Below are 18973 nucleotides of genomic sequence, written 5' to 3' on the forward strand. Positions count from 1 at the left end.
TTGTTTTTCTCTGCTGAGTAGTATTCCATTGTGTATATGTGCCACAATTTATTGATCCATTCTCCAGTTGAAGGGCATCTAGGTTGTTTCCAGGTTTTGGCTATTACAAACAATGCTGATATGAACATAGCTGAGCAAGTGCTCTTGTGGTATGATTGATCATTTCTTGGGTATATGCCCAAAAGTGGAATAGCTGGATCTTGGGGGAGATTGATTCCCAATTTTCTAAGAAAGCGCCATATTGATTTCCAAAGTGGTTGTACAAGCTTGCATTCTCACCAGCAGTGAAGGAGAGTTCCCCTAGTTCCACAACCTCTCCAGCATAAAGTGTCTTCAGTGTTTTTGATCTTAGCCACTCTGACAGGCGTAAGGTGGTATCTTAGAGTTGTTTTGATTTGCATTTCCCTGATGATTAGGGATGTTGAGCAATTCCTTAAATGTCTTTCAGCCATTTGGGTTTCCTCTGTTGAGAATTCTCTGTTTAGTTCTAAAGCCCATTTCTCAATTGGACTGTTGGTCGTTTTGATGTCTAATTTCTTAGGTTCCTTATATATTCTGGATATCAGTCCTCTGTCACCTGTGGGGTTGGTGAAGATCTTTTCCCATTCTGTAGGTTGTCGCTTTGCCTTGTTGACCGTATCCTTTGCTCTACAGACTGCTACTCACATCACCAGTGAGCCTACCTGGAAAACGAGACCCCAAAAAAGACACGGAGAAGTGGATGAGATCTACATGAACAGCCTGGTCATGAGTGGGAACAATGAAGGGCGACGGTCGAGGGAAAGAGAGTGGGAGATCCTAGCTGGATCAAGAAAAGAGAGGGAGAGCAAGGAATAGGAGACCATGGTAAATGAAGACCACATGAGAAGGGGAGGAAGCAGAGAGCTAGGGAGGCCCACGGAGATCCACAAAGATACCCCCACAAAAGACTGCTGGCAATGGTCGAGAGACGGCAGGATCTGACCTACTCTGGTGATGGGATGGCCAGACACCCTGTTAGTTGTGCCATAAACCCCATCCAAGGAAGCTCTGAGGAATCTGGATGCAGACATCCATGGCTGGGCCCCTGGTGGAGCACTGGGAGTCTAATTAGTGAGAAAGAAGAGGGTTTATATGAGCGAGAATTGTTGAAGCCAAGGTTGGATAAAGCACAGGGACAAATAACCAAATGAATGGAAGCACAGGATCTATGAACCAAAGGCTGAGGGGCCCCCAACTGGATCAGGCCCCCTGAACGGGTGAGACAGACATTTGGCTTGATCTGTTTGGGAGGCAGCTGTGTGTTGGTGCCGGGTCCTGGGCTCATTGCATGAGTTGGCTGTTTGAATCCTGGGACCTATACAGGGACGCTTGGCTTGGTCTGGGAGAGGGGGACTGGACCTGGCTGGACTGAGTCTACCAGGTCGATCCCAGTCCTCGGGGGAGACCTTGATCTGGAGGAGGTGGGAATGGGGGGTGGGGTGGGGGAGGGGGAGGGGGGGCGAGAGTGGGAGAACAGGGGAATCTGTGGCTATTATGTTGAACTAAATGATGTTAATGATGTTGTAAAATAAATTTACTAAAAAAAAAATGACAGATGTCAATCTTCTCCTCATGCCTTTCTCCTTTGAGCAGGTTCTAGAACACAAACAAAGTCATACCATACAAATCTGTTGATTTCTGCCCGGGGGAGCCAGGAATAAATGTCAGGCTGAGAGCAGGCATCTACCTTCACTGAGCTTGACAAGTCACATGGTTATCACACTAAACTGAAGAGACCTAGAAAACTCAGTATGCTTTTGTCCAAGTAGAAAAGCCCAGAAATCAGCCTACTATAGTCTTGTTGGAGCACAGGGTTGTCTATTCAAAGAGACTTTGAAACTCAAGTGTCTTTAAATGCAGTAAGAAAACTTGACAATTAGGAGAAATAAGTTGATTTAATCAGTTATAAAAAATAACCATTATGAATGAGTCCAATCATCTGGTTCATTCATTTTATTTCAAGTTGTTACAAAGGAACATTTATTTTCTATTATCACACATTCCTACTGCATATTTCTTGGTTACATAGTCCATGATAGGGCAGATATGAGTCAGACATTTCCTGTTTAAGGAAAAGGATACTCAAATGGAATTAAATTATCAACACTGTAATAAAGCTACCACTGTCCCTGGCCCTGGCCAAAGACCTAGGAAAGACTGGGAAATGCCAATTGCTAGTTCCATTCTGACAAAGGAGTTTGGTTGTGACGGCATCATTTATTCAATAGTTAATCATAAAAATTCATTCTAAAAAAGAAATCCCTCAAAGGACTTCTTTTGCTCTATATTTTAAAACACACGACATACTTTGGTCTTTAGCATGAATGATCTGATTATTTGCATCTCAGAGAGAAGATGAAATTTCAACTCAAAAACTCAGTGTGATTTCTTAAAAGAATTTTTCTGAGTAGTACATGCATCCAGATGGTCTATAGTCATGCTTTTCTAAGGTGAAATTTTCCTTGAATGGCCCCTATAAGGGGTAGACAGGGCCAAATGCACACATAAATTTAAACATAGAAGAGAAGAAAACCCTTTTCTGCCTGCTCCTGTTTTCATGCTGGCCCGGCATTTCACCAATGTCAAGAATGGATGGACTGCAGGAGCTGTGTGTTCTGGAGCACAGAATCCAGGAAGTGGGTAAGGGCTGCTAATGATGGACCCATGCAGGTATTACCTGAGTATGCATCCCAATCCTCCAAAGGTTGCTAGCTATATTTTTTTACTCAACATAGCATGAAACATGCTTGATTTGGGACATGCACAGCGTGTGTCATTTTGGAGAAATGACTTTCCCTGGGTCTCAGGAGTTTCAGGTATACATTGGATGAATTAAAATTTTTTATTAAAAAATTAAATAACTCTGTGTTTAAGCACTATCTAACATCCCATGAATTCACAAACAGTGGTTTTTTTATAGAATTCCTCCTGAAATCAAAACCATGTTTTTAGGGTCATATCTGCCAATGTATATACCAGGACTTTTAGTGTATGATACAGTTGTTATCAGTATAACACTGACTGAAACAAGGTTCTGGTCCCTAACTGCCTATCTTGCTCCTTGTGTAAGAATGTCCAAAGTTCTTATTTGTATAAGAGTCAAGACTCTGAGGACCACCCGCCGTGAATCTCAGCCATTATGTATGAAATGACATTAGATAGACCATTATACTTGGAACAAAAGGTTTAATATATGAATTAATTTTACTAGAGGGGAGATAACACTGTTTGGAAGGGTCCATAAGTAAATCTTCTAGACTAAACAGTCTAGTGCTAGAGCAAGCTTGGAAGCTATATGCTGGAGATTTTGGCTACTACAGTTATGATGTATTATCCTTGGATAAGACAGGTAAGTGCTTTTCAATTAACAATTGTTCATCTACTACCTTCAAGAACTTTGTAAATTTTTATTTAAATAAATTTGTTATTTCAGTGTCATTCATTGATTTAAAGCCATTTTCACTAGGATAGAAGTAAACTAAAAATAGAAATGTATTAATAATACAGGATCAAGTAAAACTTTGTTATAAAATTCAATGTTTTTTATTAAATTTGTCCTTTTGTCAATTACACACATACATGTATACACAAACACACAGAGACACAGACATGCATACACATATAGACACACACACAAGTACACAAAAACACTCACGCACACACATATATTGATACATACACACACACTCATATATATATATATATATATATATATATAGAGAGAGAGAGAGAGAGAGAGAGAGAGACAGAGAGACAGAGAGAGACAGAGAGAGACAGAGAGAGACAGAGAAATACAGACAGACAGAAGACGGACAGACCACAGACAAACAGACACACACACACTGAGACACACACAGACAGACACACAGAGTGCCTTCTGGTAACTGTCCCTCTCATACTCTCATATTTCCCTTACCTCGATCCCTATATTTTCCCTTCCCTACACTCACGTCTTTATGCTGTGTTTTGCAACCCATTGAGTTTAACTAGGGCTATCTGTATAAACACAAACCACTAAATCTTGACAAAAAATGAGAAGCGAGCATATAATATATGAAGTCTTATCTCATTTATTTCATTATTCCTAACTGACAGAAACAGTATGTATAGTTATTATGTAGAACATATTTTCACATATGTATATATATATAGTAAAGTGGTTAAATGAGGCTAATTAAATATATTTAGTTCATCTACAAATGCCAGATACCCATAAATAGAGGGAAGACAGAAAGGGAGAATCCTGGAAGGCCGGCAGGCCAGTTAATCTGGCATTCACAACACAGGACCACGAAAGACTGCCTGGAAACAAGATGGAAGGCAAAGGCAAACACAGGAGGTTGTCCTCTCTTCTCCACAGGAAACAGTGGCATCTGTGTGCTCATAGTCTCATACAAAAACACTCACACGAGATTATACTCATACACACATGTGCATACATATTACACATAGACATCATGCACCCACATAAAAATTAATTTTAAAAAAGTAATAACTTCCACAATACACAATTATTTCACATAGTAACCATGTAGAGTAGTATATGTTTCAAATTGATTCCTAACTAAAATTGTAGGTACTTGGACCCTCCCCAACTCTACAGCTATCTGTAATCAAGAGTAACCATCATTCTCCTTTGTTACTACTGTGAGTTTGACTTTTATATATTTCAAATACAAATGGGATCCTGAAATATTTGTCTTTCTGCGTTTGACATATTTTACTTAACAGAAGAGTTTCTAGGTCTTCTCTGTTGTCACAAATTATAGGAATTTCATAGTTTTAATGGTAAATAGTACACTTTCATATGTAAAATAAAGTTCTTTACTTTCTCATCCTTTGAGGGCCACTTAGGTTGATAGTAGACCATGGCTATTGTGAATAATGCTACCTAGACGCTCCGATTTCAGAGACTGTGAATATATACTCAAACATGGGAATGTTATAACATATGTCATTTTTGTTATAATTAAGGAAAATCAATATATTTTCTGTAATATCTTCATTTATACCCCCACTAAACAGTATGTAAATGTTCTCTATAGTCCAAATCCTTGGGATCATTTATCTTTGGTCTGTTCATTAGTATCTATCTTAACAAGTGTAAAATCATGAATCTTTATGCTTTTAACATACATTTTACTGATGATTAGTGATGTACCAATTTGTGTGTGTGTGTGTGTGTGTGTGTGTGTGTGTGTGTGTGTGTGTGTTAGCCATTTGTATGCCTTCTTTTGAAAAATGACCATTGAGGTACTTTACGTATTTTTCATGTATATGTATTGCCAACATATCATTTTAAAGAACTCATAACCAATGACAACACTGGCTTTTCGCTCCGTGTGACAATCCTCAAAAGCCACTCTCATTAAATGGTCAGAATTTCTCTGTGCTCCCCACGTTTCACTGTTCCCTGTGACTCTTGAAACATTGTCTACTACGTTGAACCCACTTGGATTTAATTCTACACTCAGCCACCCAGTAGCTTATCGTCCCTAGTCAGTTATGCAGTGTTTGGAAATGCCCATTTCTTTGTCTGCCCTGGGAATCTAAGACTCTTGCCCATCTCACAGTGTTTGGTGAGGCTTGAAGGAGACAATACATGAAGAGTGCTTACGGCAACTTTTGGTGTTTAATAAGTGCTCTAGAAGTGTTAACCATGTTAACTTTTATTACTAACATGACAGCATTCCTGGCATTTATTTTCACTGCAATTTTTTTAAGGCAAAGTAACTCAGCAGCTGAATAATCAAAAGGACAATGACACATACTCTCTTTGCGGCCTTTGAAATAAGCAGTAACAAAATTCTTATTTCATCTCTTTTACTAGATAGTAAAACATTAATATTTGACATTTACATAGCACCTGCAGAACATAAAACAGCCGGGGTTGGTGTTTAATAAAGGAGCCCTCAAAGGGTTCCACCTTTGGAACAGATCTCATTAAAATCAAAGTAACATGACATTACTACCCACCTTAAAAGAATGGCATAATTTCATATTTTACCAAAGAAGCTGATCATATCAGAGCATAAGAAATTATCTATCCCATGTATAATGTTCTAAAATCTTACTGTTTTTTCTTTGATACCATATGTACATGAAATGAAATTTCCTCAAGAAAGAAATAAGAAACTGCATGATTAAAAATATAGACCAGTGTATGAAATCAAAATAAATAGTAATTTCCCCCACAATTTACAAATCTAAAGAAGAAAGAAAGGAAGAGATGAATTTATGCAAGTCCCTGGGCTTAGCACATGATCCCAATAATCCTGAGTACATGGGAGTATACTCTCCAACTGATAGACTCAAGTGAAAGATTAGAAAGGTTATATTAACAGAAATGTCTCAGCATTAGACATTAGGTGGTGAAGTTGAGACTACAAATGAGTTGTGTTTCTTCAGTGAACCCCTTGTTATTCACTGTCTTCTAATACAAAGAGATGCCAAGGAAGCTGAGCTGCAAAGGGATTGACTTGGTCATAAAGCAAGTTGGGCTTGGGATTTGATTCTGAGATTTTATTCGTAACCACTTTCAAGGACAGTGATACATCCATCCCTGCATTTTTAATTCCTGGGAGCCAGCCAATTGTTAAAGTATCATCTCAGAAATAAAAGCTTGGATGCTTTCCAAATGGCTTTGCAAGACCTGACATGGAGTGGATAGCAATAACCAGCAAACTGGTGACAGTGAAGAAGCCAGACATAAAGTAGACCTGGCAGATCTCCTTCCCACAAATAACTAACACAGAAACCAGGAGCCACTCAATCTGCAACTGTGAGCCAAGAGACTGTCTGCGCCAGGGTTATAAAGAGGTGGTTAGAGTAAAGAATTCTTCCATTTCTTTCATTACTTTTCAAGGTACCTTGGATGACCTTACCCAAAAAAATCTCAGACCATCTCCTCCTGGATGAAACACGTGGCAGTGTATTCTATCTATGTATGAGATCTTTATATGTCTAAGAAGGAACGAAATAAACCAGGCACACATAGGATGCAAAATTCCCCACCAAAGATAACTGGAGAAGGAAAGATGCCTGACAATTTGGGCATTGGCCTCTGCCAGGATCTAACTCAATTAATCTCTTAAATTCTACCTCCACTTTTTAACTACCATTTTAATCATATATATTATGTGTAATATAATTCTTTAATATATATATTATATATATAATATTTTAAATTCCATTGATAGTTTCAGGTGTTTTGCAAACTATATTTGGAATATATTGTAAGAATAAAATTATTTTTGTTATATGAACTTGTGATTTAAAACTGTATGTTTCAGTCTAACAGTGGTGGTCCATACCTGTAATCCTAGAGCTTGGGAGGTGGTAGTAGGTGAATTAAGAGTTCAATGCCATCATTAGCCATACTGTGAGCTAAAGGTCAGAGTATGAAACATGAAATTGTATCAAAAATACACATACACACAATAATATATATAATGGTTTATATGCATATATATACATTGTGCAAACATATACATAGTTTTTATATGTATATATATAGAGAGAGATAAATATATACAGAGGTCTAATTCAATACATTTAATATAATGCCAATATAATTAATATAATTAAATGTTTTTATCATCTCTATGATAGCACCTTAGCTATAAAGATTTCAAAGCAAAACTTCCAATATTCTGTATTCCTCCCATAGTTTGTGATCACTCTTCTTGCAGTCTGACTCAGCTTATGACTAGAACCACCAATAGTATATGAGAAGTGTGTGTTATATTAGAACTGCAAAACCATCTGGATCACTGGCACATTCACTAGGAGCCCCATATTGCCATGTGAGAAGAGCTACTGCACTTATACACCATGGTAAAGAAACCAAAGGGCTCAACAGTGTCTTCTCTCTTTCATACCTTCGAAATCCTGAGTCTAGAAGCAGTGAAATTCATTCAGATTTTAATATGCAATCTCATCTGGTCATCTGAGTCAATTCTGATGATGTCTCAGATATGAACATATGTCATCCTGATGTGTCTAATTGTGGAGGGGCTACCCACCACCCCCACATTTCCCCAGAGTGCTCTTGAGTGAAGCAGCAGGAAATATTAGATAGAAGAATATAGAAGGGGAGATAAAGATAGAAAATACAGGATAGCCTCGAGTGGGCCTGGAACCTATTCTAACGGGCCCTGACTGTCTCTGCCCCAGGGTATTATAGGAATACCAAGGGGTGGAGCAAAGGACCTCCCCATAGCACAGCCAAGTGCAGACCATCTCAGAGATCTGCACTCAGGCCCGTGGTCTAATCATCCTCTCTATGCAGACCTGCTGGATAAAGCCACCAGGAACCTGAAAATGGGCTGTCATATTCAATAAAAAACTTGACAGAGATACTAAGAGATAAATAGAAAATTAAGAATGCTATCACCAGATACCCAACAAGTAGCAAGTTCAAAGAAGGATGGTTTAACATGTCTTATTATTTAAAGGAATATAGTCAATCATGGCAAAAGAAATATGGACAACAGGAGAGTGAAGAAGCAGGGGGTCACATTGCATCTATGGTTGTAAGGAAGCAAAGAAAGATGAACACCCATGCTGCTTCCTATTGATTAGTCAATCAGGACCAAAGCACATGGGATGGCCCTACCTACACTCAAAATGAATCTTCCCACTTAGTGAAACACCACTGAGGTCATCCTCATCAGAACACCCTGAGGTGTGTTTCCATGGTGATGTTCTAACTACAATAAAGGCTACAGCCTTGCCACTGTAAACCTCCCTAATCTTGTCTCAAACCAGTCAAACTGAAATCAAGATAAAGCATCACATGTAGTATATAAGGTTTCAGTATAATATAAAACCCATGTCATGATTATTTCTGACATGTTTTAAAGTTTGAATTGTATTCAAATAATTACAAATTAAAGTGAAAGTGTTTGTTTGAAGGAAATTTTCTGTGGTGTTAGAAGGAACTACAGTATATATTATATTTATTTAAAATTTAGGTTTGCCTTTTAAATTGAATCCAAAATAAAATAAATTCTTATGTAATGTTGCTAAAACCAAACAAATGCCTGCAAATACAGTCAAGAAACATTCCTAGATTATATTCATCCTATAATTATTTGCATATAGGTATGCTGTGTTATTCTGTAGACATACTTATCCATAAGTACTTTATAAAGTACTTCTCTAGCCTATACATTATATCTCTACAATAGGAAGAACATTATGATTTGGCTCCAGACATTCTTGACACTAAATTTACCATAGACTCATCATCTTGGTCTTCATACTTCACTTCTTGAAGCAAATTTTACCTTTTCATTTAAAGGGACCATAATACTATCACGATATGTTTGAGTAAATAGCCAATCAGCTGAACCAAATTTATTACTTAGGATATAATGTTGTTTGGAGAGCACCTAAAAAAATCAGAATCAAATAAGAGATTTCATTTTCTTGGATCCATTTGTAACAAATACGGCATCATCTGGTTTTGCAAATAAAATGTTACTGGGATACAGCCTTATTTATGTATTGCCTGTGGCTAATTTATTGGTAAATTGCAAGGTTGACTATTAAGGATTAAACAACATAGGCTGAAAATCCTACATCTTTACCTGGCTTCATTACAGAAAAAAAAAATATAGGATCTGTGTCTTTTTTTTTCTTTTTTTAGGGGTTTTCCGACGGAAGTCAGAAAACCTGCTAGACAAATTCTAAAAGAGCTGTAACACTGGATCTGTGTCTTTTAAGAAGGAATTCTTACCATTTTCTTTAGAAACTCAAAAAAGTTAGACTTTTAAATACTTACAGTTTCAAATTCAGCTCTTCACAAAGAAGTTCAGTGTACTTTAGAACTTCGTGGAGATTGCTGCTTTACCAGGGGCTGGGCAGGAGTCCCTGGTCTTGTTATCTTGGTCCATCATCACTCACACTATGAGCTAGGTTATATTCACAAGCTCATTCTATGAACTTGGGCATCCACAGGGTTATTACTTTTCTTCTTCTTCAGATTCTGTTCTAGATGGATGAATTGGTAGATAGCTTTCAGTTGAAAACAATCCAATTTCCTTGTAGAAGGAAACAAGCTGTTAACAAACATGATCTGAAAAAAATGGGCACCAAATTTGGAGAGTCCAAGTGTCATCTTCTGCGAAGGCTTACCTCATCGAAAACAAATGGAGGAGCAGAGTACTTGGGCAGTTGTTCAAGAAAACATGTTCTTCCCCTACCTCTGCAGATGAAAGCAAAGAGATTCATTGAATAGTCAAGTCACTGCCTGTTAAATATACAATTATTAATTCTTTCTCTAAAATAGTGCATAAGGCATGAATGATACAGAAGACCACAGAGGGAATCAGTAAGGCAATGCAGTTGCCCATAGAGTGAGAACTACTGGCAGAGAGCTGACTGTAGAAGCCTGGCAAGATCTTCCTAAGCAGAAGCAATGCTCTCTCTCTCTCTCTCTCTCTCTCTCTCTCTCTCTCTCTCTCTCTCTCTCTCTCTCTCTCTCTCCTCTCCCCCTCCCTCTCCCTCTCTCTCTCTCTCTCTCTCTCTCTCTCTCTCTCTCTCTCTCTCTCTCTCTCTCTCTCTCTCTCCCTCCCTCCCTCTCCCTCTCTCTCTCTCCCTCTCTCTCTCTCTCTCTCTCTCTCTCTCTCTCTCTCTCTCTCTCTCTCTGTGTGTGTGTGTGCGTGTGTGTGTCCCTCAGTCCCTCCCCCCTCTCTCACACACACATCATGACTCCATAGGGTTTGAGCTTAGTGCGGTAATGTCCTGTGTGATTCAAGCCATTAGCAACCTATAAAGCATGAAAATCTTGACTCATTCATGAGGTCAAGGTGTTGGAGAAGACTGAGACCATAGGGATCTCAGTGAAGAGCATAAGGAGGCCTAGGGACAGGAATGGAGGACATGACTTACTAAACTGGCTTGGAATAAAACTGCTTGGTGTGAGATATAGTGAAAGGTTATAGGTGACAGCTAGAGAAATATCCGGGATTAATTTCAAGGACTGAGGTGAATATTTAAACAACAAATAATTGTTGATAGATCAGAAACCTATAATGAATCAGACAAACCATGAAGACAGAGTCTACTGGGAAAAGGGAAAAGGCAGAGAACTCTAAGTTATACTGTATGTGATCTTTGGTGAATGGGGATCAATTTGTAGTGAGTAGTTGTTCCAGCTTTGACCTGAAAGTACTACCCCTATTGAGGCTTCTGGTAGCTGCCATGCCTACCTATGACCTGCCCCTGAGGCAGGGCTGAGACAGGAGCCCTAAAGACCTTGGATAAACTGTCCTGCCGTAACCAGAATTGGCTATGCAAGAATATTCTAGATAGGGTGGCTAATACATTTTTGTTCGCACATCTAACACCATCTGGAAGTACTTTGTTTTTCATGAAAAAATACAGATCATGTGATTTATTCTGTTTCATTACTGTAGAAAATGTTTTATAAACAAAATTGACTAACAAAATAGCCATCAAAATAAAAGAACAGAACACTTCTATGTAGTCAGTTCATTATTAAAGTGATTTCTGATGCCATGAATTTTGAGACCTAAGATCCAAAATAGATCAACACAGAACTGGTGTATTTGGGTCAAAATATACTGAAATCCTAAATGACACTATGGCATATATTAAGAATATATTTCAGCTCTAACCAGTCCATGTGGCACAGAGACACAGATAACCTACTTAAGCTTTTTAGCACAGCTGGACCAGTATCTCTGCTCAAGACAATTTACAATTCTCACATCCTGCAGCAGTTTGTGCCAGAACTATCCATAAAACCCAGCCAGGACCATCCATCTTATCCCCTGGACCAACTTGGTTTAGATCAGTTACCCATCATCTGTTCCAGCCCGGTTTTTTTCTACATTAGACACACAACCAACACAAGAAGTTCACATGTACACATATCATCATACTTACAATATGAAAGGACAAGACAATATTGCCCCCACCACCATCAATCCACCAGTACTCTAGAAATGTTCTCCAATGAAAATTATGTAGACAGACTCCAGGACACAGAACTTAAAAAGAAAAATCATAAACAATAGACTTCGTTAAAAACTTTAAAGAGTAAGTCTCACAGAGAGAGAGAGAGAGAGAGAGAGAGAGAGAGAGAGAGAGAGAGAGAGAGAGAGAGAACAGAGAGAGAGAGAAGAAAAAGCACCTCAGTGAACTTAAAGAGAATGAACCAAAGGCGAGAAGAATCCCAGATAAAGAAGAAGGAAAATCTTTCCATGTGACAAACAGACTAAAATAATTCATGTCCAAACCCATCCATAGAGAAAATAGTGGAAACAATACTTTAGACTGAGTGGAATATGCATAGCTAAGCTAATCAAAAGAAAAACAAGTACTCAAAGCTATAATTAGTTAAAAGTAAAACACAAAACAATAAAAAGTGACTGCTATCAACACACACAATTCATTGGTAGCTTTAAATATTAATGGTAATAGCCTCAATTTTCTAAGCAAAATACACAGGTCATTGGAATGGATAAGAAACAAAATATATCTTCCTGTTCTCTTCAAGAAACTCACCTTAGCTTTTAAGCCAAGAGATGGAAAGCTGGCTCTAATTAAATGGATCCAAGAAGCAAGCTGATATCACTGTCCTAATATCTGACAAAACATACTTCATGCTAATCTAATCAGAGGAGATAAAGCAGGATGCTTCACTCAAATCAAAGGAAAATTAATCAGGAAGACATTACATTTTAAACATATATACACCAAACTCTGTTGCACCCAGTTCCATAAAACGTGTACTACTAGAATTGAAGATGCAGATCACATAGATTAACATCAACCTATTAATAATAGGTGATTTTAGTACCCCACTTACTTCCTTAGGTAATCAAGACAGAAACTAAACAGAGAAACATTGGAATTAACTGACACTAAACAGACTTATCAGATTATACAGAATATTTCACACAAGCACTAAAGAAAATAAAGAACATACATTCTCTTCAGCATCCCACAGAAGCTTCTCTAAATTAGACCATATCCTAGGACACAAACTAAATCTCAGCAAATTCAGAAAATTTAAATACCGTATCTATTCATGGTTCAATATAACAAAATCAAACCAACAAATCTCTACTAACTCCACAAACCAACTGAGATTAGATAAATCACTATTGAATGATGAATGGGTCAAAGAAGAAATGAATAAAGAATATTTTTTTAAATTCCTGGTACCAAACAAAATAAAAACAACACAACAAGACTTCTGGGATTCACTGAAATCAGTCCCATGAGGGAAATTTATATCTCTAACTGCCTCTATTAAAAAAATCAGAAAGAGCACAAATAAATAACATATGATGTGTGATTGCTGTTCTTAGCTGTCAGCTTGAATGCATCTGGAATTAAGTAGGATTCAAGTGGCTGGGTACACCTGTGAGGTTTTTTTTTTTTTTTTTTTTTTTGTAATGATCATCATTTGAAGTTGGAAGACCCACCTTTAATTTATATCCTCTGAGGCAGGAAGACCCACCTTTGATCTGGACCACACCTTCCACGGCAGCCTATATGAAGGACACTGGTAGAAGGAAGCCTTTGCTCTTTGCATGCTTGCCTTCCCACTCATTGGCAAGTTAATTTCTTTACTGGCATCAGAGACTCCTTCTTCAGGATTCTAGCATCTGCTGAAGGCCAGCTGATACCTGCAGCCTCATGTACTGAACAACTGCGAGAGTCTCGGACTTTCTGTTGGTGGACAGCCCTTGTAGGACCAGTTAGACACAGCCTGTAAGCTACTCCAATAAATCCCCTTTCTATACATATTCATTCTGTCAATTGTGTTTTTCTAGAGACCCTGACTAGCACACGATATAACTCAAGAATCTGGAAAAACAAGAACCAACAAAACGCAAATCCAGCAAAAAGAAAGAAATAATAAAAACTGAACACAAATTAATGAAATGGAAACAAAGAAAACAATACAATAATAAGGGAATCTAAGAGCTTGTTCTTTGGGAGGGTGAACAAGGTCAACAGACCCTTGGCTCAACTAACCAAAAGGGCAAAAGTTATGAGCCAAATGAACAGCATCAGAAATTAACAGGGAAGCATTACAATAAACAATAAAGAAATTCAGAATATTATAGGAGAATGCTTTTTATTGGAAAAATCTAAAAGAAATGAACAAATTTCTAGTTTTTGCAAACCACCAATGTTAAACCAAGAAGATACCAAAAACTTAAACAGACCCATAATAAATGAGGAGATGGAAACAGTAATAAAAAGCCTCTGGACTGGAAAAACTAACAAACAACAACAGAAATGCAGGCCCAGATATTTTCGTAGTAGAATTCTACCACTATGTTTAAGGAACTCCCCTATCTGTCATCCCCACACAGGTCCCTTGTGCAAAGAATTTTACCTTACCACCCAGCCACTTCTTTCTCCCAGTCTAGTCCCATGAGTCTCCCTGGCCCTCCTCACCATGCTCCCTTCCCAATCCACCAAATCTAGCCATCTAGCTGGGCCCCATATCTGATGGGCTAACCATGCTCCACCTAATAGACTGTTTAACAGAAGTCCCAATACTAGAAATAACCTTTCAAGTTGCTGGTCAGAGAAACCCATATAAACTTCAAAACAGTAGAGGCTCTTTCTGTTGCTTTTGGTTGCCTTTCAGACGTTGAAGTTCTTATTGCTGCAAACACCATGTCCTTTGCCACAATTTTCAAGGATTCAACCTTGATCTGACTAGAAAGCCTCCTTCTGGAGGAGTAACTCTCATATCACCAGAAGGTGCTATGCAAGCTTCCAAGAGAGGTAAGTAACCAAGAATCCTACCCAGCTATGACACCTATGAGTCACAATGGCCACTATCATGGTGGTGATATAGTAGCACCTTCTTACTTGACAAAGATATGTCCAGGACATCTAGTAGATTCCTGAAAACATAAAGCATACCAAAACCATACATACAATACAGTTGTTTGTATCCATAGATGTCTATGGAAAATATTAATTCATGAATTAGACATAGTGGGAGATCAGTAGCAATGAATAATAAAATAGAACTATGGTAAGGATAAGCATAATAAATTTTGTGAATGTGACCTTTTTCAGAATGCCTTTTCTTCTTTTTGAGAGTATAATATAATTACATATTTTCCCCTTCCATTTGTCCTTCCAAATACTTCTACATAGACCTCCCTGCTCTCCTTCAAACTCATGGCTTTTTTTCCACTAATTGTCATTATATGCATATATATAAATGTATACACACATATATGTTCCTAAATATAGCTTGTTTATTGAAGACAATGCTATCTTTAACTATGTTTCCCTGGAAGACCATCAGGCACTGGACAAACAATGGGTGTGATCTTCTCTAGGAAGGGCCACCTCTCCTGCTTCCAGCTTTCCTCAGTTGCCTATAGTTCTTTGTGTAGAGTTGAGGCCTCATGGGCTTTTCCCTTTACAGTTTGGAAAGTCAATTGGTGCCATCCTTGCTCAGCTCATATTTGGGCAGCCATGTTGGTGAAGCTTTATGAATGTAGCTTCTCAAACTGTGTTTGCCCTTCTTGGTATGATGGGAAATGTTATTTAATGGAAGAGCTTCACACCTTTTCCATTTCGTATCTGACTATCTAACACCACCACTCTTGCAACTTGGAACTCATCCACATTAAAATGAGAGTTGCTTGAGTAGAGGCCCTATGAGTTCATGATGGCTGATCAGAAAACCTAATAAGTGACTAGCCCCAAGGTAGCATACCAAATGTGGATCCGTCGGAGAAAGGGTGCACATCCTGAGGGTCACTGGAGTAGGATGATGCAAGAATTCATATGCAATCAGAATGCTATACCATTCAAATTTACAAGTCATTTCTAGAAGTTTCCTTTTACTGTAGTTAGGTGTATTATTTTAACTTTTTATTAATCATTTGCTATTTGACACATTCATCCGTGTCCATGATGCTTTCTCATGGCTTGCTCTGCTTTTGTCTTATTTCTCACTGGCATCCTTGCCAGTTACCCTTCTCTAGATCTCCTTCTCATGCTCATGACTTTTTACTTTCTTCTGTGTCCCACAGAGTTGAACTTTGGCCATCGTCATGGCCATGGGTTTGGAACATACATTAAATCCTGATGGACTCACCACTGAGTACATGACTGAGTTTAATACCTCCTCACTCCCAGAGTAAGTTGTTGCCAATAGTTCAATGGCAAATGGTAGGATAGTGCTGCCCCTGCCCTGCCCATCTCATTCAGTATGTTTAGCCTATAGTTAACTTAGTAGGGGAAAGAAAACTTTGAATAAGGAAGACTACTGCCCAAGATTCTTCGATCTTATTATCTCTAAATAAAATATCCACATATTGCATATCATTAAAGTGTTTCTGACAGTGAAATAAATTATCTTAAACCTAACAGATTTTCAAGAGTAAAATGAATTTGAGGAATTATTGCTTATTCCTGTAGGGAAGACATTGAGGTAGCTATATCAAGCCTGGAAAAATTCTCAAATGAAAGGAATCTCTCAAAACGTCAGCCTACCTATACACAATTCACTTTGAGCCTGAAAGGGAGGGAAGCTAGCCCAATTCAAACTGGAGTAGCATTGAAGTTGCACACAATTTCTTGCCATGAAACAGTCCCTCTGTGATAATGGCATGGCTGTGGTATGATGTGATCATAATGCTATTCATTTTGTGGTGATAAAGTATGTGCCCCACTTGCCAACTAGAACATGCAGTTCAGCTAACAATTCTCTGCTGCCCCAAACTGTCACTGTGGCATCGAAATGTCTCCTCGTTGGGGACTTCAAAGATGACTGCTGACACCGCAGACAGCAGACAGCAGAAGTTACTTGCCTGTAGGTTTAGTAAAAAATAAATAAATAAATAAGAATAAAAAATAACCATGGCTGAGAATACAGCATAGTGGAAGAGTGCTAGCCTGTATGTTCAAGGTCCATGGTTCAACTCACAGAACCGCAAAAAGAATTTTATTAAACATACCCACAGAAACAAAGATATGTAGCCTCCTTAATGTCCAAATGCAAACTATCATCCCAAAGTAGTAAAGTGATGAGAGCCTGAAATTCCTGAAGAAGAAGAAGAAAAAAATTCACACTTTGGAAAGCAGATTTTAATCCCATGATTAACACCATCGTAAAACACTCCCTGATAGTTTCAGTCCACCTTTCTTTCTCTCCCACTCTCCCTCTTTTCTTCTCCATCTTACTTTTTAAACTCTTTTTCCTTCCATCCTTCTCTTCCTCTCTTCCTCTTCATATACCACTTGTATGATGTTGTCCTATATTCCCTATGAATAGTATGCTATTCAAGGACAAATAAGTATGTTTTCAGGGACAGAAGCAAAAGCTGCACTCCAATTTCCAAAACTCCTAGTCTATCAAGCTGGAAATAAGCCCACTCACATTCAGTAGAGCTTAATAATGTGTAGTATGATAAAAAAAAATGTTGTTGAAGACATCTATAAGAGCACAGAGCAAGTGAGGATGGGAAGTAGTGTCATAAAATGAGATATTATTATTTGAAACAGAGAGAGAGAGAGAGAGAGAGAGAGAGAGAGAGAGAGAGAGAGAGAGAGAGAGAGAGAGAGACCAACCGACAGACAGACAGAGACAGAGGGAAGGGCATGGCAGGAGAGAAGAGGCCACAGGGCCACTTAGACAAAATGATAGAATGTGCGCAGCCCATCTAATGAAAAGTAGCACAGCACCTCCACAGACTGTAGGAGCCGAGCGCTGGGACGGAAATGGCAGGTGTGTAAAGAAGCGTTAGCAGGCAAGGTGGAGCAAACAGCAGAAGTGAGAGATGGAGCAAATGAACATGGTGCTTGGAGCTGTATTCTCTCAGGGCAAATCACTGAAAGAAATTTGATATGACCAGATTTTCATTTTGAGGAAACTATGTGGAGGTTAAATTAGAGTGGATTACAGTAAGGAGTCTTAGAGGTTATGTGATGGGTTAAGTAAGATTGCAGCAATGGATGGAAAGAGGTCAGGACAGATAGAAGAGGAAGAAGGATGATGTGGAATGATGCATTCAGAGCTCAAAAGTGAAAGAGAAAAGGATCCCAAGGTTATTTGTGGTCTTACTTATTACTGCTTAGTATTTTTTTGTTTTTGTTTTTGTTTTTGTGATTTTTTGTTTGTTTTTTTACCATGGTTGAGTTTCAATTATGCATGATCAGAGCAAGTGAATCCTGTGTTGTGTAGGCAAAATATACATTCAATTCTGACTGTTTCCTCCTCCATCCATGGTAGAGGCATCTGAAATTCTTTCATTATGGTATTTTACTGCTGCTATTCCAAGACATGCAATATCACAGGAATCCCAAATCTAAAAAGTTTTGGATTCTGAGAGTCAAAACTTCAGAAAGCTCCATAATTATGGGGGCCTCATCTGAAGAACCTTGATATTAACTAGAATACTGGGACTGGACAAGCGGAGCAATAATAATACAGAAGGAGCGTCACTCACATACCTGGTAATTGATTCTGAGTATTAATTATCCTGGGACTGCAGCTGGGACAAAAACAGTTGGGGTGGACAAATTGACATACCAAGAGTCATCAAGAGCTGGTCATGCATCTCACAAGGTGATAAGCACCTCAATTAAATATCATAATTTCATTTACCCCTTAATTTCCACAGCAAATGGCACAGAACTTCATAGATCATATGTCCCTGTTAAAAGAAAACAGTTAAACCAAATTAAGTTGCAACATGGAAATGTGGATGTTGTTTCCTGAAAGTTGAGAAGGGAAATGTGTAAGACCCATGTCATGTTACTTTGTTGGACTCAACAACAACAAGCCTGACTTCATTCATCTCCTCCATGTTAATTTCCTTAAGCCTCTCCAGGGCAGGAATTTTTTGGACAAAATGACAAAGTTCATCCCCAACCACTGCATAGACAAAATGTGAGTTCTGCTAGATATCCCTTGTTTCCTGTCAAT

At 38.3% G+C, this 18973-nt stretch overlaps 1 long non-coding RNA gene and 1 other non-coding gene across 5 annotated transcripts; both read right to left on the minus strand.

Annotated features, from left to right (window-relative positions):
• Positions 1-377: 377 nt before the first annotated feature.
• On the minus strand, positions 378-18703 carry LOC121824530 (uncharacterized). 4 transcript variants are annotated; one of them, XR_013046318.1, is made up of 6 exons: positions 18653-18703; positions 18499-18539; positions 17004-17089; positions 10162-10231; positions 9809-10067; positions 378-683 (listed from the first exon to the last, which is right to left on the minus strand). It is a non-coding gene; the product is annotated as an uncharacterized LOC121824530 (long non-coding RNA). The 4 variants fall into 4 exon arrangements; XR_013046319.1 differs by lacking the exon at positions 378-683 and adding an exon at positions 3846-7407; XR_013046317.1 differs by lacking the exon at positions 378-683 and adding an exon at positions 9350-9416.
• LOC121824592 (U7 small nuclear RNA) lies at positions 9672-9733 on the minus strand. The gene has a single exon (XR_006066518.1). It is a non-coding gene; the product is annotated as a U7 small nuclear RNA (small nuclear RNA).
• Positions 18704-18973: the final 270 nt, after the last annotated feature.

Source organism: Peromyscus maniculatus, chromosome 20, assembly GCF_049852395.1.
Source record: "Peromyscus maniculatus bairdii isolate BWxNUB_F1_BW_parent chromosome 20, HU_Pman_BW_mat_3.1, whole genome shotgun sequence".
NCBI classification, from domain to species: domain Eukaryota; kingdom Metazoa; phylum Chordata; class Mammalia; order Rodentia; family Cricetidae; genus Peromyscus; species Peromyscus maniculatus.